This window comes from Cynocephalus volans, chromosome 1, assembly GCF_027409185.1.
Source record: "Cynocephalus volans isolate mCynVol1 chromosome 1, mCynVol1.pri, whole genome shotgun sequence".
Taxonomy (NCBI): Eukaryota; Metazoa; Chordata; class Mammalia; order Dermoptera; family Cynocephalidae; genus Cynocephalus; species Cynocephalus volans.
In genome coordinates, this window is record NC_084460.1 from 105,693,334 (window position 1) to 105,719,771 (window position 26,438).

A 26,438-nucleotide genomic window follows, 5' to 3' on the forward strand; every position below is an offset into this window, starting at 1 on the left:
GTTTGTTAAATGGATAAAGAAAGTAATGTAAAGAAATGACAAACGATCCTTCTTGACTTGTCCTGAAAGGTAATTACAGTGTGTGTGTGTATGTGTATGTGCATGTTAAAAACATTTAACATGAGATCCACCCTCTTAACATATTAAGTGTACATTGTTATTGACTATAGATGCAATGTTGTGCAGATCTCTAGAGTTTATTCATCCTGCTTATGTTATGCACACTGATTAGTAATTCCCCATTTATTCCTTCCCTAGCTCCTGACAACCATCCTTCCTCTCTTTATTTTGATGAATTTAACTATTTTTAGTTACCTCATATAAATAGAATCATGCACTATTTGTCTTTCTGTGATTGGCTTACTTCACTTAGCATAATGTCATCAAGGTTTCTCTATGTTGTTGCGTATCATAGAATTTCCTTCTTTTTTAAGGCTGAATAGTATTCCACTGTGTGTATATGCCACATTTTCCTCATCCATTCTTCTGTTGATGGACATTTAGGTTTTTTCCACATCTTAGTTCTTATGAATAGTGCTGAAACAAACAAAGGAGTGCTAATACTTCTTTGAGATCATGATTTCAGTTATTTTGGATGAATATGCAGAAGTGGGATTGCTAGATTATATGACAGTTCTTCTATTTTTTGAGAAACCTCCATATTGTTTCCCACAGCAGGTTCAACATTTTGCATTCTCACCAACAGTGTGCAAGGGTTCCAATTTCTGCACATCCTTTCCAACACTCGTTGTCTTTTGTTTACTTGGTAATAGCCATTCTGACAGGTGTGAGGTGATATTTTATTCTGGTTTTGATTTGCATTTCCCTGATGATTAATGATGTTGAGCATTTTTTAATATATCTATTGGTCATTTGTACATCTTCTTTGGAGAAATGTCTGTTCAAGCCCTTTGCCCATTTTTTAATGGGGTTATTAAGGTTTTTTGTTTTTGTTTTTGTTTTTAATTATTGAGTTGTAGAAGTCCCTTATATATTTTGGAGATTAATCTCCTTGCAGACATATGGTTTGTAAATATGTTCTCCCATACCATAGGCTGCATTTTCACTCTGTTGATTATTTCCTTTCATGTGCAGTAGCTTTTTAGTTTCATGTAGTCCCATTTGGTGTTTCATCTGTTTTGTTTTTGTTGTTGTTGTTGCTGCTGCTGACTGTGTATTTGGTATCATACCCATAAAATCATTGCCAAAACCAATGTCATGAAACTTTCCCTCTATGTTTTCTTCCCAGAATTTTATAGTTTGTTATCTTACGTTTAAGTCTTAATCCATGTGCAGTTGATTATTGTGTATGATGTAAGATAAGCATTCAATTTCATTCTTTTGCTTATGGATATCCAGTTTTCCAAGTACCATTTATTAAAGAGAATGTCCTTGCCCGATTGTATATTCTTGTTACCCTTATTAAAGATCGGTTGATTGTATGTGCATGGATTTATTTCTGGGCTCTCTATTCTGTTCTGTTTGTCTGTATGTCTGTCTTTATGCCAGTACCATAATGCTTTGATTACTGTAGCTTTGCAACATATTTTGAAATCAGAAATTGTGATGCCTTCAGCTTTGTTCTTCCTTCTGAAAATTGATTTTGCTACTCATGGCTTTTTTGAGGTTCTGTATGAATTTTAGAATTTTTTTTTCTATTTCTGTAAAAAATTGCCTTTGGAATTTTGATAGGGACTCCATGGAGTATGTAGATTGCTTTGGATATAGATTTTAATTTCTTAAAATAATATCTCACTTCTATTATTTGAATAAATTGTTGCTAAAAGGAATGCATTTTTGAATGATTTGTGTATTTCTAACAATCTTGCTGAACTTTAGTTAGCATACATAGTATGTTGATTCAATTGGATTTTTATATAGATAATTATATCACCTGCCAATAATTTTTTATCTTTTCTTATCCAATCCTAACATGCCTTACACCTTTATCCTGTCTTAAAAGACAGGCAGATGGTAGTGGAAATTTTAAACATGCTTTTTTCTTTGTTTCAGTGGAAATGCTTCTAAATTTATTCTAGTGTAGTGCATTTATTTTCTCATAAGTTTTTTGTAAATATTCCAGGAAGTTTTTTTAAATTTATTTTTTAATTGACATGTATTGATTGTACATATTTATGGAGTACGGAGTTAAATTTCAATACATGTATACAATGTGTAATGATCAAATCAGAGTAATTAGCATATTTATCATCACAAAATTTATCTTTTTTGTGTGGTGAGAGCATTTGAACTCCTCTCTGATAGCCATCTGAAAATATACAATAAATTATTGTTGGTTATAGATGCCTAGCACTACTGTAGACCACTAGAACTTATTTTTCCTATCTAGCTGTACTGTACCCATTAACTCACTTCTCCCTATTCCCCCTTTCCCCTCCCCTTCCCAGCCTCTAGTAACCACAATTTCACTCTCTACTTCTATATGCTCAACTTTTTATTAGCTCCCATATATAGGTGAGAATATATCTTTCTGTGTCTGACATTTCACTTTCCGTAATATCTTCCAGGCTCACCCATGTTGCTGCAAATGACAGGATTTCATTCTTTTGTGGCCGAGTAGTATTCCATTGGGTATATATAACACATTTTCTTTATCCATTCATCTGTTGTTGGACACCTAGGTTAATTCCATGTCTTGGCTATTGTGAATAGTGCTGCAAAAAACATGGAGGTTGCAGTTATCTCTTCAGTATGCTAATTTTCTTTCCCTTGGACAAATAAATACCCAGCAGTGGGATTACTGGATCATAACCAGGAAGTTTTTTGATAGTCTTATTATTCTGTAAATTTCATCATAAATAGGTATTAATACCTTATTCTGCAACTTTTATCATAAGTAAGATGCTTTTTCTATGTCTTATGAAATCATGATATAATATTTCTTCTTTGGCCTAGTATTAAAGTGAAATACATTGATATATTTTTCTGATGTTGAACTATCCTTCCATTCTTGGCATAAATACTACTTGATCAATATGTACTATTTATAATAAACTGTTGGATTTGGTTAGCTAATATTTTATTTAAAACTATTGCATTTACATTCACAAATGATACAGGCTTATGCTTTTCTTGTCTTATATCTTCCTTATCTAGTTTGAGAATCAAGATTATACAAGCTTTGTAAAATTAGCTCGACAACTGGGTAGCTTTACTTTTGGTTCATTTGTTTTTTAATTTGCTGGAGTAATTTATAAAATAGTATTATCCCACACACAAGAAATAAGTATGTGAGGTAATACTTTGTTAATTAGCTCATTTTACCCATTCTGCAATGTATACATATTTCAAAACAACATATTGTACTGGACAAATATACCCAATTTTTATGTGTCAATTTAAAAAAATAAAGAAAGAAAAAAATAAAATAAAAAAGGCATTGGATAAGCCCTTGAAAACTTAGTAAAATTCCACTGGAAAACCATCTAAGCTAGGAGCTTTTTCTGGTGGGGAGGTTACAGCTTCCTTTTCTTTAATCATTATTTTACACACTGATGTACCTTATAAATTTTGTATTATGTGAATGCACAATCTATGTAGAAAAATATGTGCACACACAGAGACACAGACACACCTTTTAAAAACCAGAAAAGTAATACACAATTATTTTTAAATTCACACAATCCAGTTTGTGCTAAATATCTTCCACTTGCCATTGGAAGATATTCTTGCCCACCCTGCTGCTCTATATATACACGTTCCACTGAGATCTAGCTTCTGATTGGGTAGGCCACTCTCCAAAAAGAAATCCAAGAGGAAGGGAGAGTGGTCAGGGTATTTATTCCCCTAGTTCCCTTCCTGGAGGTCCCTTCAGGCTTGTTGCTTCCTTGAGCAGTCACATGTCCTCTCAAGGTGGTTCTCCCTCTACCTCTCTTCCTCTCTTGAGTTCCAAAAATAGCTCCCTCTGCTCATCTATTTGGGCCTATGGGTGTTAACAATCTCTGCTGTTGCTAGTGCTGGGATACTACACTTTCTTTGTGTTTTCTCTACACCTTGTCTACATGTTTGTAAATAGTTCCCTTAATAAGCTGTTCTTGAATTATCCTAATTTGAATGTGCCATCTATTTCTTCCTGGGACCCTGACTGATACAACTTTATATATTTCGGGGAGAAAATCTGCCACCGTTCTCCCCTCCAACACACTTACACACATACTCCTCTGGGTTAACAATTACTAACACTTGGGTGTGTATCTAACTAACACAGACATATTTTTGAGATTTATAACACCAAAAACATGTAGAAGAAACACAGATGATGTTTTTAAAATAAAAACTTTTATTAAAAAGTGAAAATTTCTTTGGCTGGCCAGCTAGCTCAGTTGGTTAGAGCGCGGTGTTATAACACCAAGGTCAAGGGTTCATTCAGATCCATGTACTGGCCAGCTGGGGGGAAAAAAAAAAACTAAAACAGAAAGTGAAAATTTCTGGTTGCTACAAACCATGCCTCATTTTTTTTTCTTTCATAATTGAGATTTTATTGGTTGGTTGAGGATCATTACAGGCATTTCAATTTGTACACAATTCTTAACGTATGTACCAAAATTCTAAAAAGCCACGTATCATGATTTATTAAAAAAGTTTTTCCAGTGACCTTCCAGCTTCAAATTTGGAGACAAATTTTCCTTGAGAGGATATAAGTACCAGTATCTCCAGATGTCGGTGAGCTGTTACATCAGAGTCCCACCACTTCACCATTTAATATCATATACACTACATAATCAAATTTCCAGTCACTCACAACACATTAACACAATTATTAGGAAAATTGGACTACCATGACCAAAGAGGTTACAGAGTGCACACAGTTCTGACAGGGACTTTGTTTAAGGAGTGGTCTTCTTCAAGAAACAATCCTACTAAAAAATAACATGGGAATAGAACTAATTTTAAATGTTCAAGGCACAGTAAATATATGACTGTAACTCCAAATTGCCATTTAGTATGCTTTGTATTACAGGATGTAAAAACTACCCCCCCCCATCTATGGAACATTAAGCTGACACCCAAGACAGTCAAAGCCCCCAATAATTCAATATCCCACTATTTTCTGGTTGTACTAAAAAAGGAACAACCAGCAAATGATTTCACCTCTAAAAAAAAGCATTTACACTTAAAAAATGGGATGAGGTGGGATTCCCTCCTTCTTAAAAATGTTTCTAGAACTACTAAAAAATTTCATTTACGAAATAGTTGATAAAAATATTCCTCTGGATTGTACAAGGGTGACAGGAACCACTGATAAGACATGGAATAGGATATTGATCGGACGGCTTCTTTCTCTCCTGCGTCCTCAGAGGCTGGACTCTCGTCATTAATTTTAGTTTCTCCGTTTTCGGCAGGTAAATCTTTTGTTTCTTGGTTAGTCACTTCGGCCTGTTTTCCCTTTGCCCCCCCCCCCCCCCCTTTCCCTTTCGTTTGTTTCCCATCCTTTGCTGCTGCCTGTTTTGGCTCCGTTTCCACTTTTGCAGGAGCAGGTTTAGCTGACAACCTCGCCCACCTCCTCTTGGGCTCCTCTTTCGCGGCCCCTTCCTTCGGCTGAGCTGACCTCGCTGCTGGGCATCCTGGCGGGGCGGGCGCGTGCCGGGCGCCTGCGGGCCGCGGTGCGCCAGAGCCTTGGCGAGGCTGGGCCCTGGGCCGCTGCCGCTCCTCCCGCCGCCCGAGCTGCTAGGACCTGCGGCGGGGGCGCTGGGAGAACCCACCAAGCCTCATTTTTTAAACTCTTTCCTTTCCTGATCGCTATAACCCTTCGCAATTCTCGTACTCCTTTAATCTTTTTGATGGCTCTCTGACTTGCCCTTATGGGCTTATCTTCTACATTTAGGTGTCCAGGTTCTGTCCATCCTTCTCTTCTCTCACCGCCCTCTCCCTCTTTGAGATCTTATTTCCTTGCATGGTTTCAATCACCATTACTGTACAAATGATTCCAAAGTCTATGTCTCCAGCTCCGACCTCTTTCCCAAGTTCCTTTATTTTCATTACTCCCTGATGGCTACCCCCAATATGAACATACTAACAGCAATTCAAGTAGGAAAGGATCAAAACCAAATTTATACCTTTCCCATTTAACGACTTCCTCCATATGACTTTCCTCTTTCTATTACTAATACCAGCAATCTCCTTGTCTTCCCAGTTCAAAATTTTAGTGCCATATTTATTCCTTTTTGTTGCTTTCCATCACTGTTATATAGTAGAACACACTTTAGCAACTCCTGTAGCTACGGTAGTCATCCAGTATTTATCTTCTCCTTGCAGTCACCACAACCAAAATCCAATATGATATCCCCATCCTGGAATCTCACAACACCCTCCCAACTAGGCTTCTTACAGCTGGTTTTTCCTCCCCTCACAGCTAGCCATCCAACATATTGCTAGGCTAGTCTTCCTTGAAAACACAATATTTCTACTCTCTGATTTAAAAAAATAACTGTTCAGTGTTTCCTGAAGTTAAGTCTAACCTTCATGGTTTGTGTCCAAATGTCTCTACTATATGACCTTGACCTACACAAGGCCTCATCCCAACATTTCCACCACGCTCCAGTTACAGAGCCTTAACATACACTTTTTCCCTGTTTGTAAAGTCTTCTACTCATCTCTGCTGGCTTAAATTCTTGAAGTTCCAGCTCAGATCTTACCTCCCTAATGTGCCCTTTTTAAGACATTAATCATAATTTTACTTTTTTAATTATTTCTGTACTGTCATCTTACCCACCAGATTCAAAGTTCTCTGAGGGCAGGGACTATTTCTTATTCAGTTTTGTTTCCTTCACAGCACTTCTATAACCCCTTTCACATAATCAGTGGTCAATAAATATTCATCAACTAAATTAATTAATGAAATCATCAGAAAGAACTAAGTTTTCTTTAATAAAAATTTGGAAACCATGTCCTTTTTGTTTCTTAAATAGTTTTGTTTTTCTTTTTAGGTACATGTATAGCTGTATTCCGTAGCAGCTGGTTATTCTTAGACTTTTAAAAGTTTGTAGATCCTGTAAACTATGTACAGGAGATGCAGTCCAATGCACGGTATGAGACTGATCACAACATGACCCATAATTGTTGTATGATATCCAATCAAAACAAGCATGACTTTGGTACAAACCAAACTTGAAGAGAAAGTGGGAGTAGAATAAAAATTCTCACTATATTGGGCCTTTTACTGAAATACTCATTGCAATTACTTCCTTTTTAGAGGTACTACTACCCAAATCCATTTTAATGGAATTATCTTAATTGTTGTTATTTTTATAGGTAATCAGTGCAAATAAAACATAATTATGGTACTTCTGGCTGTCAGAAGTTGAATGTATTGTGTGACCAGCTCAATTTAGAAGCTAAACTATGAAGTATTATGTATAAAATAAAAGAAAAATTTTAAAGATGGTATGACACAGGTGGCTGAGTAGATTTGTTTGCTACTTCAGTGTGAAGAAAAGATTAAATGTGTGAGGGCTGGCCAGTTAGCTCAGTTGGTTAGAGCATAATGTTGATAACACATAGGTCTAGGGTTTGATCCCTGTATCAGCCAGCTGCAAAAAAAAAAAAAAAAAAAAAAAAATTAAACATATTTATTCATTCATGCATTCATTCACTCATAAACCTATACTCTATGTTAGGCTCTGGGGATATCAAGAAGAATAAAGATATGATTCCTTCTTTAAAAGGGAGACAGGACTACAAAAAAAAGATGGGAAAATAATTTAAATGTAAAGTTTGTGCCAGGCATAGCAGTAGCACAGAGGAGGAAAAAAATGATTGTTACAAAGAGTTTCATCCTTGAGAGCCTCTACTAATCTGGCTTTCTGTAACTTACTGTAAAATATCACCCACTGGACAAAACCAGAAAGAAAGAACATATTATAAGACTCAAGTATTTGAATAATTTATAATGGCTTTATTGCTTGGAAAATTTCTATTTATTTTGGCAAGATGAGATCACTGGTCTAAAAGTGGAAGAGATAAAGTATACAGCATTGTAGGGCCAGAAAAAGAACATACAATTATAATTATTTAAAAGGGAGTGCTAGTCATTATTATTTCCCATGGTCAGGAGAGAAAATGCTTGTTTACTTCAAATTTCAACGGCATACTTATCTGCCTTAGATTTCTTATCTCTGAGCTAAACAAACCATTTTAATTTCAAGCAAAGCCACAAAACATTATGTCTCAAAATACGTATTTAATTAATTGCTTATTTACTTTGTGTTCTTCTCACTAGACTGTGACCTTCTAGGACAGAAACTATTTCTTATTAATCTTTACATTTAATGCCTAAGCACAATTCCTGACACATAGCAGATAATATGTACTTGTTAAAAGAAAAATGTATATATAGACCTTTAGATCCTTCCCAGCTCTCAATATGAGTTTTCTGACGCTCGTCATTTGCAACCTTTTCTTGTCCTCATTCTCCTGATAAGAACAATTTGCCGGGATGAGGAGGTGGGAGGATTTTCAAATAGCCTAGTAAATAGTGTATCAGTGTTTCCACAAATTAAAGCTCCAAGACCTACCAAGGAACTTCAATTCTCAAAAAAGAAAAGAAGACTTCTATTTATATTTAAACTTAAAAGTGTACATTTTCTGACATTGCTCCTCTTGTTGGATATCTTTGAGATACCTTATCAAAAAGAAAACTGCAGCAGACATGGCCCCAAACTTCATTTGAAATAATGTATTTATTGATTTTATTTTTATCCTCACTTTTGCTGTAGTTGCTGTGTATGGCTGGGAATGTTTAAAATATGCTAAACAAGAAACCCTGTTCATACCTGAAGAGTTAGCTGTTAAAAGGCACAAAGAAATACAATGGTTTTAAAAGCCTCTTGAAGAACAGCCTTTTGCTGCGTAGATGCCAGGCAAGACCATATGTGGCAGGAAAAGAGTTGGGGAAACTGCTTTAAAAAGCTATTAAATAGAAATGTGAAAAATCAGGGAACAATCAGGAAAGGAGGGAGGTGCTCACCATTTAAAAGGCTTTTAAATGTGACCATATTTTTGTTGGCTTTTTGCCTGCAACATAAAATGAGGATGGTGTACTGAATGACTTAGCTAGCTGCCGAAGGTGGAGTGAATGGGATCTGGGCTAGGAAGTCAAGGCTGAATTTTGAGATGCCACTCTGGACTGTGTGCAGCTGTTGAGACAACTCTCAGCAATGATTTAGTGAAGTAAACACAAAATTCAGTCTGCCTGCTCAATCACCCTTTCATTCTTGTGTTTTTCTTGATCCCATAAATATTTGCCTGTGCTGTCTTTGCTGCAGATATTAAAGAGTTAATAGATTAGCCAGCCAACAGGCAGGAATCAAGAAAAGCCACAGAACTTAGAATTGAACAGCTGACAGCAGATTCTGCAGGTGCGAGATGGGAATCAGCTCTGCATTTTCTGTGTAGCCCAGTTTTCTCTGTCTGGCCTGTGGCCTGATTTCCTGGCCCTTTCAGAATAAACTGAGTTATAAGGGAGAGAATCTCAGAAGGTCTTGCTCTATGATCCTGTGAACTCTAGCCCTTCAAAAAGGAAGCAATCTCCTTCTACATTTAGACTGATAATAATACATAGTGGTGGTGGCCTTGTAAGATTTTAATTTCATGTTAGGAAAGAAAAATGCCATCCTACTTAAATAAGAAATGGTGGATTAAACTGCACAGCACAACAAATTAGCCTCCAGCAATTGGGTGTCAAAGTGAGTGTGTGTATGTGTGTCTGTGTGTGAGTGTGAGTATTGAATATACAAGTACCACAGTAAGTAGTAAGTCCATAACAGATTAGGAGAAAGGACAGAAATGGGCTGTATTAAAATGCACATTTTTAATAAACTAGTCTATTATATTCTTTTAATTATTCCATTTGCTGGTACTGGACATTCAAGGCTAAACTCCACATAGTGGCAATTCTTCCAAATCTTTTTGGCTCAATAGTGGTAAAAATATTAATTATACAGCACTTAGAAATGTTCAGTATGATCCCTTGATTAACAAAACATTCCAGTGCTTCTTCTGCAAAGGGCCCTGGGTTGCCTGCAAGAGTTAGAGTGATAGTGGTTGATTGGATTGATAATAGGAAAATTAATTTGATTTTTTTTTAATGCTTGTGAATATGGCATACAGATTCAAACCCTTTTAAACAAATTTTATTATAAGCTATGTATTTGTAATAAGGATAGAAGAACTCAGAGAACAGGGAATTTTTTCTAGAAAGACCCTAGGAAGGACAGATAAATGCCTTCAGTTAACATGATCAAAATGGGAGCTAGTATCTACTATTAAACCCCATTTTGAATGTTCTCTTTGTCTCAGGACTACTGTAAGTCCCTAAAATTCTGTTCCAATTTTCCCTTCTGAGGATCTTGTGATTTAGACTGTAAAAGATTACCAACTTTCAGAAACACTGGCTTTAGACTAGTTTGACTTAGAGAACTCTGAAAAGGCCTCCCCAATCCAAAAATGTCTTCCCCAGACTTTTTGTGGGAGTCTAAAATTTCACCATTAGAAATTTTAATATTTAGAATAATTCTTTGTCCCTTACTGATAAATTCAATTTCAAAACACAGTAAAATTAAATAAATATAAAAATACAAAAATGTAAGTATACTATAAATATAATTTTTAAGTATGTGTGGCCAAAGATCAGAAGGGAATATAGAAAATTTAAATTATTTATGATGTTAAGGTGGTAGTTTTATAGATTACATTTCCTAAAAAATAAATAAAATTTAAAAATAAAAAAAATAAAAGAATAGTCTCAGTTATTTATAACTAGGTTTAGAAAGAAAAATATAAAGCTCAACAAATAATCACTTACAAGTTAATAAGTATTATGAGGAAGGCACTTTGTTGGGTGATAAGGAGAATACAAACATGACCAAGAACTGCAGGTCCCCCTTCAAAGAGCTAATGGCATAAAGCTAGCAACTTTGAAGAAAGAATACATTGTTATTATCAGTCATCAGTACATTTCGGTGAATCCATTTATTAGCAGTTTGTTTCAGATTTTGAAAAGCAGAAGGATGGGGCAAGCCTAGGACACTACCTAGGAAAGATCAGCCTGGATTAAGACACTTAATGAAGGAAGATGAGGGCATTGGGCACAAGCCGGGAAAGGCGATAGCACAAAAGAGGGAAGATGAGAGCGTGCTGACTGCAAACTGTGTGTTTCAGGGGGTTGATCAGAGCTATCTCTGGCCTCTAGCAAGTAATTTTCAAAATATAAAGTGGACCATAACAAAGTGCTATTCTTCTCAATCAAGGACAGCCAAGTAATGAAGGAGGAATATTTATAGACAAATGTGCCCCCACATTCACAATGTAAACTCTGAAGTAGTGCATATTTCCGTGTAAGCCTCACTTTAGTGAAGATTGTTTTAGACCAATCATTTTTGAAGTTCACTCAAATATCTGACGTTGCAGATATACTTGTTCTATTATTCTGTTCCAAACGTTTAAAACCAGATGGTAAAGGAATATATGACATTGAGAGGTATCAAAGGAACCCATTTCAACAGGCTTCAAAACCTATTGAAAAACCTACTATTAACCTATTATTTTTAAATGTCTCTTTTTCCAAGACACGTTTCTTACTGATCACTCTCTTTAGGAAGCACAACACTCACAGATCCTAAATTTTAATTTGATCCCTAATACTCCATTTGGTAATCAATATCCTCTTTTACTCCTCCCCACCCTCTCGGACAGCTTTATTCTGTCAGTATCTATCACATTTTTCTTTTTCTTTAGTCACCTTCTTCATCCTTAACCCTTCCTTTTGGGCCAAGCTGTCGCCTTTTATATCCATATTTAGTTTCTCTTCTCTTTCTTGTTTAACCCTTTCTAGACCTCTAGATTATGAATGCTAGAAGTGTGATTCATTGTTTTGCCATAGTGACTTCCCATTAATAAAATTTCCCTCCTCCACAAGATCGTTCTAAGAAAGCATAATTTTAAGCTTCCACAACTATTGCCCAAATAGAGACAGACATTTGATTCAACTTCATATGTGTTAAATCTAATGTGTTCAAGAATATGATTTCCTATTCCTGTTCTTATTTAATATTTTCTGTGACTCTCCTTTATTATACCTTTTTATTGCAACATGGAAACTTTAGCTGTCTGTGGTCTAGTCTGAACTGTACATGGGACAGTGATAATGACCTTCTGACCCTACAGTTCTTCCTGGCTGTGGGTAGAATTGATAGCACTTTTTCAATTTCTCCCTTGTCTTTGCTTGAACATTCTGGAATTACAATCTCTGACAAAGGTAACATCTCTTCTGTAGTGGAAACAAAAGGAGTGTGTAATGAATTGGTTAAGATTACATTGCATGTTTAGATGATGAAATCCAACTGCAGCTCAATTCCTTTATTTTCTCTAGCAGGACCTGGTCTTTCAATAAGACATTATCGACTGGCATCTTCCCTAGAACAGGTGCTTTGGAATATAGTCTCGCTGCTTTGAGATTTTTAGACAGAAAAACGGCTATAATACAGGTCAAGGGAATCAGATATGAGACAATAATGCCCAGTATCTTAGGATGAGAACTGTGGATGATACATATCCAGGTGGCACTAAAAGAATGAAGGGTCTTGGGTTTATATGAGGTGCTAACCATTTGCAAATTAACTTTAGTTACGAAGGTGGCATGATGAATTATAGTTTTATTTGCCATTTCTCTGCAAAATTCTAGGACTGAGAAGAGAGAGGAGGGAGGAGAAAGGCAATTTTTAGAAAATTCACCACTAGAGATTGTTCTATAGTGACATTATAAAATGAATTTTTAATTTTTATGAAGACAAAATCAGTTAAATCCACAACTGTGTGGTACTAACAGACACTATCTCCATTTTATCACAAGTCACATCACCTTTGATCTGAGTAGCAAATTACTGGCCTCTTCCTTTCCCCTTATTTTGCTTTTGCTTGTGGTTTGTCTTTATTTTTCAAAAACAAGATTACTTACAATTTTTGCTTTTAGAAATGATATAATACCCATTGGCTGCAGAAAATATTTAAAATGTGTGCTTTTTGAAGAATGATCAGATCATTTATTCATCTTTTAGAAAAAAAAATGGTTCTATTCATTTCAATTATTTTTGCCAAGAGACTGTAACACTAATTTTACTCTTTCTAAAATTTAAAATAGCAAACAGTTTATATAAGGTGTTGATAATTACCTATATTATTGTACTGCTGTGACAGATGTTGGCAAAAAAGCCTAAAATGCCTACAGCTGTGCACTCCATGACATCTAGTTTATACTCAGACAGAAGGCTAACAGATGTTCTGAACTGTCACTTTGCCTAAATGTTTTTAAAGTCTAAGGACCTGCTTTATAATTCACCAGGGTCTGGTTTGGTTTCACAGAGGTCCTCAGAATTCCCATCTGTGACAATTAATGTTGAAGACATTGATAAATCAACCGGTGTTTTCCCTCTTCTTTAACAAACAGACATCAGCTTAAATATGGATCGTGAATTGTGAAAGCTGCATTCATATACATTCAATTTGTAAAATTCTTTCCTTAAACACAGATAGAATTAGGTTATCATAATACATGGAAGTTTGTTTTGAGCCATGGAAAGAGCCAGGAAATCACCCATTCTTTTCTTTTTGCTAAATGTTATGTGTCTTCGAAGTAAAATGTTAACAATTTCCAATGACAATTTTCAAAAGTTATGTTCTGTCTAGTGAATTAAAAAAATGCTTTGTTGTTTTTATTCAGCATTTTAACAACTCTGCTCATGACAATAACTATTAATTATGTAGCCTGTTAGAATAATGGAAGAAGAAAATAAATGGCATTCAGAAAGCGTACAGCACATCTTCTCCAGCTTGACACCCTAATACTTCCTCTTCCCAAACATACCTTCAGATCTTTCATACAGAATTACTGCCCCATGCAAAGGCCATCAATGCCTTAGTTGCTGTTGCTCTTAATTTTAACAAGCTGGATTCCTGTAGTACACTTGCTTAATAGTTTAAACATCCTGTTAACAATCAGGTGTTTGGCCTATCCTGTTTCTCCTCCATTCTGTATAGAAATATAACTCCAAATAGTACATCTTTCTGGGTTTGTTTCTAAATTAGTCCCTACACTTAATTATGAGGATGAGAGGAATGCCTTATTCCTCTTTGTTATAGGCTAAGCTCTCAGTAATCCCAAACAAAAGAGCCAGTTCTGGAAGATATAGGATTTGCTAGCAGGATTATGGACTCATAGATAATGATGTGCAGTCAGCAGAAGCGAAGCTTTATTTTAATTCAAATAAGCTAGTAAACAAACCACTGACAAGTCTGCTGGTGAGAGTAACTGGCTGCTGTTGCCACATTGGCAGCTAAATTATAGAAAATCTATTATACCCTGTTCACCATATGTTTAATTTAATACAAGATACAAATTAAACTATCCACAGTGTCTATTAAAATAACAATACTTTTTTTATATTTGAATGTCTTAAAATAATTTCTACTGGCCTTTTAAAGGGCAGTTCTGATATAGGTGATTATCTGGGAAGAAAGGTAGTTAATAGAAGTTAAAAAAAAATTAATTGCCTTTCTGAGAAAATAAAAATATAAATGTTCACTGGTTTACAGTTGTTAATAAGGTTAATTAGCAGTCATGTGTTCTGTTATTACTATATTTCCCTCCCATTCTTTTCGTTTCTGAGGCTGGGGTTTTAAGAGTGATACTTAGTTTCGCCTGTATGAGTCTATCCCCATGAAATTATTACCTGGATCAGGCCAGCTGTGGACAGCCTTATACCTAATGCCAATTGAGACTTATATTCTGAAAACTGAATTTAAACTCTAGGCCACTCTTTGGTATGGAAAATTACATAAACTTTTATAGCCCTGCCTCAAGCCAATCTCTCTGTAGGCAAAAGATCCTAAGGAGAGCCAGATTAAGAGGCTGCCTTCCGGAGAGGGTAGAGAAGGAAAAGAAAAGACCACACACCATTCACAACCAATTTCCTCCTGTGCCTGTAAGAGTCAGCAACCAATGATACTTGCTTGAGTCCATTTAAATTCAGTCTACTAGATTCTAAAGACCAGGCTGGGTTTTAGAATTATAGAGCTGCATTTGAAACCCAGATCTACTGTTTCTCAGCTGTGAAACCATAGATATATAACCCAGCTGGATCTTACCTTACTCTGTTAAAAAAAAAAAAAAAAATGGGGGGGAGTATAATAATTCCAATTTTATAGTATTATTATGAGAGGTAAATAAGAGAAAACATCTGGTATATAATAGATACTCACTAAAGGTTAGTTCCTTGCCTTTACCAGCTATACACCAATAGAACGTTACTCTTTCTTCAAGGGTGAAGGGACAGCGTTAGAAGGAGGGAGCGTTAGTGGAGGAAAAGGTATAAGTAGAAATTCTCCCTGGAATCAGTTTCCTTGGATCATTAACAGCTTTCCACAAGCAAAATGCAAAATAACATGCTCCTTTTCTCCCAAAATTCACCACAATATTTACTCTCTTTAAGAATGTATCAGTAATCCACCCAAACCAGCTGCCTAATCCTCGGCCTATAAAATAGAGAAATAAAAAATAATCACCACACTTTGGGATGCCTTTTCAAACTTTATGTATAGATTTTGCACTGGGTCTGCCATTGTGTCCATGGCGTTGCGCTATTAAATTTTAGTTCAGCGACTACAAGCCTAGCAGATCTAACTATGTACTGGTAATTACAATATTGCGTAAGGGGTACATTTGGAAAATGTCCTCAGTTTAGATTATTCTTGAAGTCCAATAGATGATATTAATATATGAACCAAAAAAACAAATTAAATTATCTTAGATTGATGCAAAAAGCAATTTCTGGAGCATGGTACTGGTAAGGATATGCCAGAGGGACACAAGACAAATCTCCCATGGTCCCTTCCCCTCTCTCCACTTTTCTGTTACTCAGGGGTTGAGAGACTAGCGATATTTCCATTTATTGAACCACTTAATATATTGATAAATTAAGAAACTGAAAAAAGGCTCACAAAACTCGTGGCATATTTTAAATATTTAACATCTTTAAATTAATACTTTTAACACATAAAGACAAAATATATGATTGTATGTACAACTTCATTTCCTACATAACAAGAAAATTTAAAGAGGCCTCACTGTTGAATGCTCCCCATAGGCCTTGCTCCAAATTTCCACTTAGCTGTAAGGCGCATCCTTCTCTAGTCCCTGCTGCCAATCTTAGCATAAAACAGACAGGGAACTTCAGAGAGTTCCGGAAGTATGAACCTGGGTGGGAAGGAGACCATGCTGGGTGTATGGCCACCGGGCACACGGGCCGCCTTCGAGCCTGCCCTCTCACCTGGCCCACCTCGAGTTTCCAAGTCGGTGGTTCGCTGCCCCGAGAGCCGCCTTCCTCTGACAGGTTCTCCCAGTCCCTCGCTGGCCGGGCCTCGGTTCCCGACTTTTCCATCCAGGAATCCCCCTCCTCTTCCCCACCCCTGCCCCAGGTCACCACGATCCAGCTTTCCAGGGAAGATCTCCGGGGCTCGCATTTCCACACACGGGGTATGGGAGAACAAACCAAACTGGCCACACTGTGCGCTTGGACGAATAACAGGTTCCAAAGCCACTGCGACATTTGAGTCTAGAGCCAGGGAGATCCTGCCCTCCCGCCAGCGCCCGAGTACATGCCCTGGGCCCGCCAAGGCGCGTGGGGAAGGCTGGCCTGGACAGCCCGGGCCTGCAGGCGGCTGGGCGCAGGCGGCCGGGGAGCCCTCGGCCGGGGCTCCCGTACCTGGGCGGCGCCCGGACGTGCAGGCCTCGCGGGGCCCGGCCCGAGCCGCGCGGGGACTTGGGGGCCGGGAGCGCAGGAGAGTGGGCGACGCGAGCGGCCGGCCCCAGCCTCCCCTTTCCAACGCGAGTGAAGTGGCATCAGGCTGCCCAGTCCCGCAGGGCCCGGAAGACCTGCAAGGACTCGTTCGGCCTCAGCCCCGGTGGCCCCTCGTCTCCACAGACCGAGGAAAGGATGGGGCAGGCTGGAAAGCTGTGGCTCTGACTAGGAAGTTTACTCTGGAGGGTCCAGGTCTCGTCGCGCGCGCGCTTCCGGGTGGCCTTCGGAATCTGCAGTGTGGGTGGAAACCACGTCCTCCACCAGGTGGTGTCCGGGGGGCGTCGGCGCGGCCACGCTCCCCGGCCATTTGGAAGTGAGCAGCAGGTGGGGTGTGGGTGGTTTTTTGCTTTTGTCTCAGTGACTGTCGGGTCGTGTTGGGCCCGAGTGCACGTTCACAGTACCGCGGTGTGTTTAAAGCGCCCGCTCCCCTGGCCCTCAGGCGGGCGCTGGGAAGCGGTCGCCCCCTCGGACCTGCGCCGCCGCCGCTACCGGAGCGGCGCTCCCCGGGCAGGCGAGGCGGGCTGCGGCCGGAGGGTGAGAAGCGTGCGCGATCCGCGCCCCGAGGCCGAGGGCCGGGGGCCCGGGTCCGACTTATTTCCACGGGGAGAGGCTAGAAGGTGGCCAGTTAGTGAATGATTGATTGCTTAAGGGACAGAAGCGGCAACGTTCGCGGTTGCCGCTGGCTAAAGCTTGACATGATACGTCCGTGTGAAACTCGTGATGTGTGTGGCCATCGGTTCGCTGCGACATCCAGACCCTGATCGTGCGTATCGTGTTCCCTTATAAGCAGCACTCGCCGTTTTAAAACCGGGTCTCGGGCGCCCTTCGTGCTAATCCCCTCTGCCACTAGTCCGTTTCAATCCTTTTATAAAAATCCCCTCTCGCCTCTTTACCTTTCCTCCTTCCCTCCTCTTCCTTTTTCCCTTCCTCCCTTCCTTCTTCCTTCCTTTGTTTTCCTTTCCTTCTCTTCCCTTCCTTCTTTCCTTCCTCAGTCTGGGTCGTTCACGCTGAGTGTCATTCACTCACCGACGTCCCAGTTTGAGGACGAGGGGGAGACTCCACTCCCCACATCTCCCTAGGACGGCTTGCGCTTGTGAAATCGGGGAGTTCAGCTTTGGCCCCAAAGTGCTTTGGAACAGCGCAGTTTCCAATTCAGAGCCACCTATGAATCAGTTCACACAGATGTTTCAAACCCATGAGAAAGCTGTTTCTGTAACCCAGCATCGTTTTGGTGGTGTGTGTTTGCTCCAACCACAGAGGCGCTGACCAGGCAGATCAGTTTCTGCCCCCTGGATTCAGAAAGTTTGGAGTTTTCTTTTAAAGCAGTTTTCTAGTTGTAGACAACGGGCTCCTGACTTTCTCATCTACCAAAGCAGTTTGTCATTGTAGCCCTTCACCCTGCATGACGTATTCTACATATTTTGCGTTAAATGCTGAAGTGTTCCCCCATGTCCAATGGAATGCCATTGTAATTACAACTATTGAGAAAACTTTTGCTGTCTTACCCTAAAAGCTATCTTCCTGATCCTGCATGGAGAGCAAGTCCAAACTTCCTTATGGCTGGGACTGAATCAATGCAATTGATAAGGTTTGAGGTCTACTCGCCTTTAGTCACCTTAGGCTACTCACTGCCGCCTTCTTATCTCCCAGTCTTAGATTTAGCCCAAAACCCCTCAGTGAGGAGAAGACAGCAGTTCACATTCTTCTTTCAGTTTGCTGTAAAAGGAAAATATCTTTTATCAGGTTGGGACATCCTTTATGTTTTGAGATTCAAATCAGGTTGGGGCATCCTTTATATTTTGATATCCAAGGGAAGCAGGAAGAAATCATTCAGTTATTTCAATGGATTACTTTTTTTATGAAAACACTGGATAAAACATTTTACATTCATCCTCTCCCATTTCAAATTTAGTTGGGAGAAATGTTTCTACTATGGACTTTTAATTTTGCATTATGCCCCTACCTTCTCCTATGACGCCATAAGAAACAAATATGCACTCCTTAACCTGTTCTGTTAAGGGTCACTCTTGGTTTACACTCTTAATTTCCCTCCCACCCCCAACACACTCATGCTTGTACAGGCACATTTTTCATGATCCAGAGAAGATTGGGATGTGCATAAGTTTTTTAGTATTGTCCTGACTTTTATTGCTTTCAAACTGATATTAGGCTGTTTATCCTGAGATAAAAAATGAGTTCTTGAGAAACAACCATGTGAAAAAATTGTTTAATTTTCTGATTTGTCTTTGTTTTTCGAGTTTCACAGGAAAGGCATTAGTTGGTGTTTAAGAAATAGTCCCCCCAAATCCTTTATTAGTTGACTCCAGACCAGCTGTAAACCAATGACATGATTGTTTCCAAAAGGGAAAGTAGAAGTTGAGATAAATCTTGTCAAGGGATTCATTTAAGCGTTGGTCTTTCTTTTATTTTGAATAGTTCATGGGAAGAAAGGGAAGAATAAACTGAGCAGGGGGCAGAGAGAGAGAGAGAACCCAATGAAACTTGTTTTTAAGATTAAAGCCATTTTTCCAGACTATTGTCTTGCCACAAGTGACAACATACAATGCAGAAGTCATGAAAGTGGATTACTGTCACTGTGGGCTATTGGAGGCGGGGGGAGTCCTGCCATTAGCTCCTATAGAAAGGTAGACAAACCTAGTCAGTAACTAACGACTTCCCCCGCAGCGCCCTCATTGCCTAAATGTTCAGGGCTCTCTCAAAGTTGATACAGACCTTAGCTGGGTCTAGGTGGCAGGGCTTCCCAGTGAGAGGAAGTGGATATTCTCTGTGGACCTGAGAGGAAGGAAGCCTGGTAGCTGTTAAGAGCAAGCCTGAAAGGATGGAGTGCTGTAACAGAAGGCTGTGGCCACCAGTTCCCCCAGCACAATTGCAATCAATGAGTCTAAGCTAGCTAAGGATGAATCAAGGACAGCCAAGAGTGGGGCCCTTTGGGTGGTAGAGACTAAACTTTAGCTTGCTCCACTCCTCCCCCTGGGCTCTCATCCTAGGTTTTCCAGGTTTGGAGACCTTGCCAGAGGAAGGGGTGAGTATTGTAAGAAAACATGCCGAGCCCCTGTCCAGCATGTGTGCACTGCTGGGAGCTTGCAGAGATAAGGAGACACACCTTGGGATGAAAGAAGTCCTCAGCGATCTGTGTGTCTGGCTCATACAGTTGTGCATGGCCAACCAGAGAAGGGGGAAAGGAAAGCCTCATTTTCTTCAGTCACTCTATCTGAGGTTGCTCATCTCCTCTCCCCCAGCCCTCCGCCTCACCCCATCAAGACCAAAGAGAATTGAAACTCCATTGCCTTTGCCTGTAGTGAGCCTAAAAACTCAGAATTTGATAAGGTTGCTGCACCATTGATACAATTGCAGATTTTTTAAAGCCTTTTTAAAGAGACAGATGTTTGGGCTGATTAAGAATTAAGGAGGAAACCTGCAGCTGCACCAAGGAATAATCTATTGGACAAATATTTTAATAAAAAATATGAAGAGATCAGCTCGACCTTGCAAGGTCTTCTGCTTTAAAAAAAAATCTTTATCAACCCCCTATTCTATGGCTTCAATAAACAGAACCCATTACCTCACGGCATCTTTTGTTGGCCCCATACAAGAGAGAACAAAATGGTTATTCAGGGGAACGCTTTCGATTTTTATTGTGGGTAGCCTGCACAAAGAGCCGTGTTATTGTATTTAAAAGAACCATCTGTAGCAGAAACAATGGCATCAAATTATCTTTGAATACCCACTGAAAAAACATAAAGCTTTTTTTTTTATTCTTCTTCTGTACGGTGGGGGGATAGAGCAGTGTTAGGATAACTGACTTTTTTGTTGTTCTCTGGGTGCATTCTTCTCGCTCCCCCTCTCTCTCCCCCTCACCCTCTCTCTCCTCTCTCTCTCCCTCTCCCTCTCTCTCTCTCTTTTAAAAAATCAGCCATTTGGGGTTTTAAGCCATAAACGATTTTTCTTGTTGCAGGGGATTGCAGTGGCAAAGCTAGGCTAGGTCTTGGAGGCTGGTGTAAGGCGATGCGGGTGAAGGAAGGAGGCTGATGGAGAGACTGGGGGAAGAAAAGCCGAAATGGATTCACGGTGCCTTGGATGGAGGACGAGAGGAGAACTGCAAGCTCCTTCAACACGTTCTGTCCGGTGAGAAGTGATCAAGCTTGGGCTGACAAGAGGCTCAGGGAGCCCTCACGTTCTTTCGCTTTTTTACCTGCCAATCAAACTGCTACAAGACAACACCCTGATCTGGCATGGACATGTAAGTAGCTTGCAACCCAACTTTGACATTCACTGCTAGCTCACTCCCCCCCCCACTCACTTTCTTCCCCTCTCATTCTGTTTTTTTTTTTTTTTTTTTTCCTTTTTTTCTTTTGACCTTTAAGAGGTCTGGAAATACACCCTGTGTGGCAGTCATTTAACACAGGCAGATTTAAATTGGAAAGCGTTAACTTCTGGAAATAAATGCTAATTTAGATTTCTTTAACAAATGCAAAAATGAAATATTATTTTATTCTCTTTTGAACAATTTTAGTACTGAACATAATCAGTTGCTTTGCAAGAGCGAGTGTGTTTTTTTCCTCTATGAAAATGAAGAAATAGATCTATGAGCTCCCCAGAGGAACCCAGAAATGAAAAATTCACGCTTCCATCTTTAAAATGTTAAATTCTAGCATTTCACTCCTACAGAGAACCTTTCCCAGGTCTACGTTACTTAGAACAGAAAGAGTGATTTGATCCAAAGGTATATATCAGTAAGGGTTTGCTACTACTTCAATCAGCGTCTGACTATTTTGGAAGTGGTTGGTGGGGGTCAGGGAGAGGAAGGATACATGGCAATACCTTGTTCTTTATGAGAGACTGACATGGAGGGAGACAGGAATACAAGGGGGCAGGATAAGCAAGAAATATTACCTGAGAGAAGGAATTACAGAGCTTGGCGAAGCTGGAAGCTGGGAGGGCTTCTGTGGGAAGTTGTGCGAGGGGGTGATGGGGGCTTGCTCTTTGGCGCCCTCTAATGGTAACTTGAACCAATGTTTTACTTTCGTAATCCAGTACTGGGAAAAGCAGCTGGGTTTTTGTTGGTGCTGTTGGGGTTTTTTATCCGCAGACTTTCTAACTAGAGACTATTCGTGGAGTAAATTGATTGTTTTCAGCCCAGAAATTTATGTATATGCCTTAAAATCATCAATGTTTTCTTCTCACACATCCCCTCCTCTCCCGAAATCTTGTTAGACTAATAGAGGAGGAGAGGCTAATGGCAAATTGACTTATGGAGGGTGGCCCACGCCCAGTTAGTAATTCGGGGAAAGGGATTCGTTTCTACCTGAACAGCGTTCTGACTCTTCTAATATACTCCTGAGGTGTGAGGGGTGGAGTGGGAAGGGATGATTTGGAAATTGCAGATTCTGACACGGGCTTATTATAATACAATTTAAAGGGGGCACTTAGGAACCTGTGTTATTGCGACATGTGGTGGTCAGGGGGCTTTCCTTCCCGCCTCCTTTTTATTTTTTCTTTTCCTCTTTCTTTCTTTCTTTCTTTTTTTTTTTCTTTTTAAAAAATTTGATAGATAAAGGTTAATCTTGGGCTGAATGATAGAGCTATGATTGACAAGAGAAAAGGTGTTGAGGGCAGGTCGCACTGTCTTATTTACAGCCCACTGCTTGCTGTAGAGTCTTTGTTAGGACTGGAAAGCTAATTTAGTGCTGATCAAAAGCACCACAGAGTTAAAGGACTGGTAATGACTGCTAATTTCATTTCAGCCTCATGCATCCCCAACTGCTGTAATTAAAGACACGCTATTTAAATACAGGTGAAGGATTTTTTTAAAAAAACAAATTGGGGTGGGGGTGGTTGGATTACAATTTTATTTAGATTTCTTCTTGTACTTGGGTGTTATGTAGCCCAACGTCAGATTTTTTATTATTATTTAGGGCCGCTTTTTGTCATTTATATCTGACTTTGCAGAATCGGCAGTGTGAAATGTGTCATCATATAAAAATCTCCCGTTTAAAAGAAAGGGGGGGGTGCAGAACAGTAACTATTTAGGGACTATTTAAATATTTGGGTCTCTTCCCCCCCCCCCCTTCAAAGTAATAAAAGGGCCTTCGATATAGCTAAAAGTATATGAAACGCGGGGCAGGGTTAACAGGCCAAAGGGATCAATGTCAGCTTTTTAAGTACTTCTAAAAAGATCATGTGAACAGATGGAAAAATATATTTTTAATTAAATAATTTCCCCACACTATAGCTGCAGTGTTGGCTCAGAAACCGTGTAATTTCTCAACCGATAGGAGTTTCTTTATGAGAACATCAAAGGATAAAAAGCTCTACATTTTCGTAGTTGGTTAAAATTGATAACCCCCCCCCACACACACACACACCCAAAAAAGAATTTAGCCTTTAATCTCTTTTTATCCACGAAGACTAAAAGCTCTGTACTCGACCCCGCGAGCGGCTCTCGCCTTCCGGGGCTGGAACCCGGCTCAGATGAGAAGCGGCGCTGAGCCGCCGCGCAGGTTCGTGCCCAGCGCCCCCTGTTGGACACAGTGGGAGCTGCGCAGCGCCAGTCCTGGAAATCGCTGCAACCTTGCTCTGGGGTTAGAGAAAACTCTTTATTACCCTCCAGAAAGGAAATGGAGTGCGGAAACAAGTTTTTATATCCTTGAAATATAATTTTGACTCAATAAAAACTAAAGAGGAGATAATACAGTTTTAACTCAATTAAATAAAAACGTAGAGACTAACCTATTCCTCCTCCTCCTATGCCAGGTATCCCCCACCCGGGTTTGGTTTTCGGACTCCTTTTAAAGGTTCTGCGATGGTAAAACAGATAGAGAAACATGATTAATTAAAAACAAAGAATTTTCTTCTGTGTCCGAGGAGAACCAAGCAAAGGCTACTTCTCCCGTTTTATCCTCACTTCAAAGAATAAAACGGAAGATGTTGCTGCTTGCTGTTGAATGCCTTCGGAGGTCCTGCAAATATTGCAACTGAGTCTCTGCGTAAACGAAATGACTTGCTTCTTTTTATTTATTTATTTCCAGAGTGTAATTAAAAGACCAGTCTCTTCTCTAAGTGTTTTCCATGCCCCAAACCAATTCTGATCAAACTTTTCTTTTTCCGCCCAGCGGTTAAATTCCAGATATTGTCTAAGAAACAGGTGCCTGACATCTTTCTTCTCTTATCTTAGCCGCAGAATTTCAGGGAAGGTGTGCCAATGGTAAGGAGTATTTTCTTTGAAATTCAGAATTTCATTGACCAAGAATCCAAATTATCCTAGGGAAAGAAGAGTATTTTTACAATTCTGAAAACTACCTGTCTACATAAGAAAGAGCTTTGACTTTTTCTTTGGTCAGCAAGTGAGGGCAAAAAGTAGCCTTTGAATTATTTCGAAAAGATAAACTATAAAAAGGACACATCCTCTTAATTTAGAACAATGGGAAAATGTGGGGTTTTTTAGTTGTTTAAAATCAAATAGAAACAATTTCTTGCTAAATGAACAAGATATTTTATGATTTCTGTCTTCAGAGATGTACTTAAAATTTTAACTTTTAAGTTTAGGGCTTGCTTTTTTTTTTTTTTTTTTTTAATGTTTGCCTATTGAAGAAAACCAGCTTAATTTTTCATAACAGAATGGCTTTTAAAAAAATATTTAATACCATTAAATATTTTTAAGAGCCATTTAAAAGATAAGCAAGCTTTGTGTTGCCCTTATGTTTATAATTCCCACCTCCCAAAATTAGCAGATCCCAGATTGTGTTTTAAGCGGAATTTCTGTTCAGTGTAATGAGTGATGCCTTCTCCATTTGGTTCCAGATCGGATCTCGGCTTCGGTTTTTCAGTAAGTAGGTTCAGGTGTAATGTCAGGGTAAGAATCAAAGCTTTGGATAAATCTCTACCAGGAATTCTATCAAAATGATGGACAAGCAGGATCCCTGCCACAGCACACCCACCCTTTGCTCTACCGAGAGGCTAATCCCCGCTACAGAAATAGTAAGTCGGGGCTAGACTTGTGCTCCGGCGCTCACAGGGTAAGGTAAGAAACAGTGCGCTGACAGCGAGATCCGAAGTTTGCTCAGTGGCTCCTGCAGCCCGCGGGAGAAGGTGGCCAAAGCCAGCAATATCTTGAAGGCGACCTGCGAAAGTGGGTATATGCTTGCTGTTAGGAAGTGATGTCGAATTTGCAATAGCAGAGTCTAGGAGATTTGCGGCCCGTTGCGCACCCCGGGGTCCCAACCTGTGAGGGAAGGCTGTTGGGGGAAGGCGGGAGGGAGCAGCTGCACCTGGCTGCGGGCAGGCGGGCGCTGAGTCCCCAACTTTCCAGGGCCCAAGGAGAAAGCACAACCTCTAGTCGAGGAAGAGAACTAAACAAGTGGGTGGCCCAGGCCTGGGAATGCCACCCAGCTATCGAGGCGCAGTGTTACTTCTGTGGTCCCAGGCGGCCCCAGCCCCTGGCCGATCCCACGCCCCAAGGCGGCCAGCAGGAAGGCAGCCCCTCCGTCTTTGGGGGATGGGGAGGGGGACTGCGAGTAACTGACTCCTTAGTAGCAGGCAAAGCCGCAGCGGCTGGCAACCAGCCGCGTTTCTCTGCAGCGGCAAAGCGCCTTTTAGGGGCGGGGCGGGCATTTTTGGTCTCTTGTCCCAGCGTCCAGGCCTGAGCCCGCGCGGCTTGGCTGAGCGCCCAGCTTTGTAAGTAGCCAATCTTGCCCGATTCTGAGGGCGATTCAGGCGGATGGGCCAATCTAGCTTAGGCCTACTGAGTCCCTGCCAAGTCCTTAGCCTTTCTACCCCTCATCTCTCACGCCTTTCCTGGTGAACCCAGGAAAGAACCCGCACTCTGAAAGCCAGAATATGTGGTTTGGAGCTTGGTAGCTATTTGAGGATGGGGAAAATGACACATTGTTAAGACCAACATTCAAGGATGAGGCCTCATTCATTAAGTTTGCTCTTTTACTTTGTTTTTAAACTCTGGAGATCCTGCAGTTCCGTTGATCCAACCCTGAAACAAAGACGCCAGGGAGAAAGGCCAGCTGGGCTTGAAGGAGCTAGGGTATAGACCACAGACCAATACTCGTCTCTCCACCACTCAGCGGGGTGGGTAAGCGTTGCCAGACTGTGGGTCCTAATCCAGGGCCCAGCAGCCATGTGGGTAGCTGAAGGGTGTTGGAACCACAAGTACAACTTGACACCATTGAGCCCACGGTGCTTGTCAATAATCTGTGAATTAGGTGCAGAGATTGTCACTGTAGATCATAACAGTTTCTGAAGGACTCATTACAGCCTATCGTGTCAACGATCTTCAAATTAAGGAGCGGAGAGTGGGGCGAGAGGAAAAAGGAGTGGGGCGAGCCAACAAAAAGGGAAGAAGGGTGGAAGGGAAGATAAAAGTCAGAGCCCCAGCTCGGAAGGAGCCTTTAAAGATTATCGGGCCAGCGATCTGAGAATTCCTTTGGGATGGGGTTGGAAGCCCAACTCCACCTGAGCCAGGACTGAAAGGTGGAGCTCTAGGGGCAAGCAGAAGTGGGCCCCTGGGAAGGCCGATTTCTCAGGCATTTCTCTTGA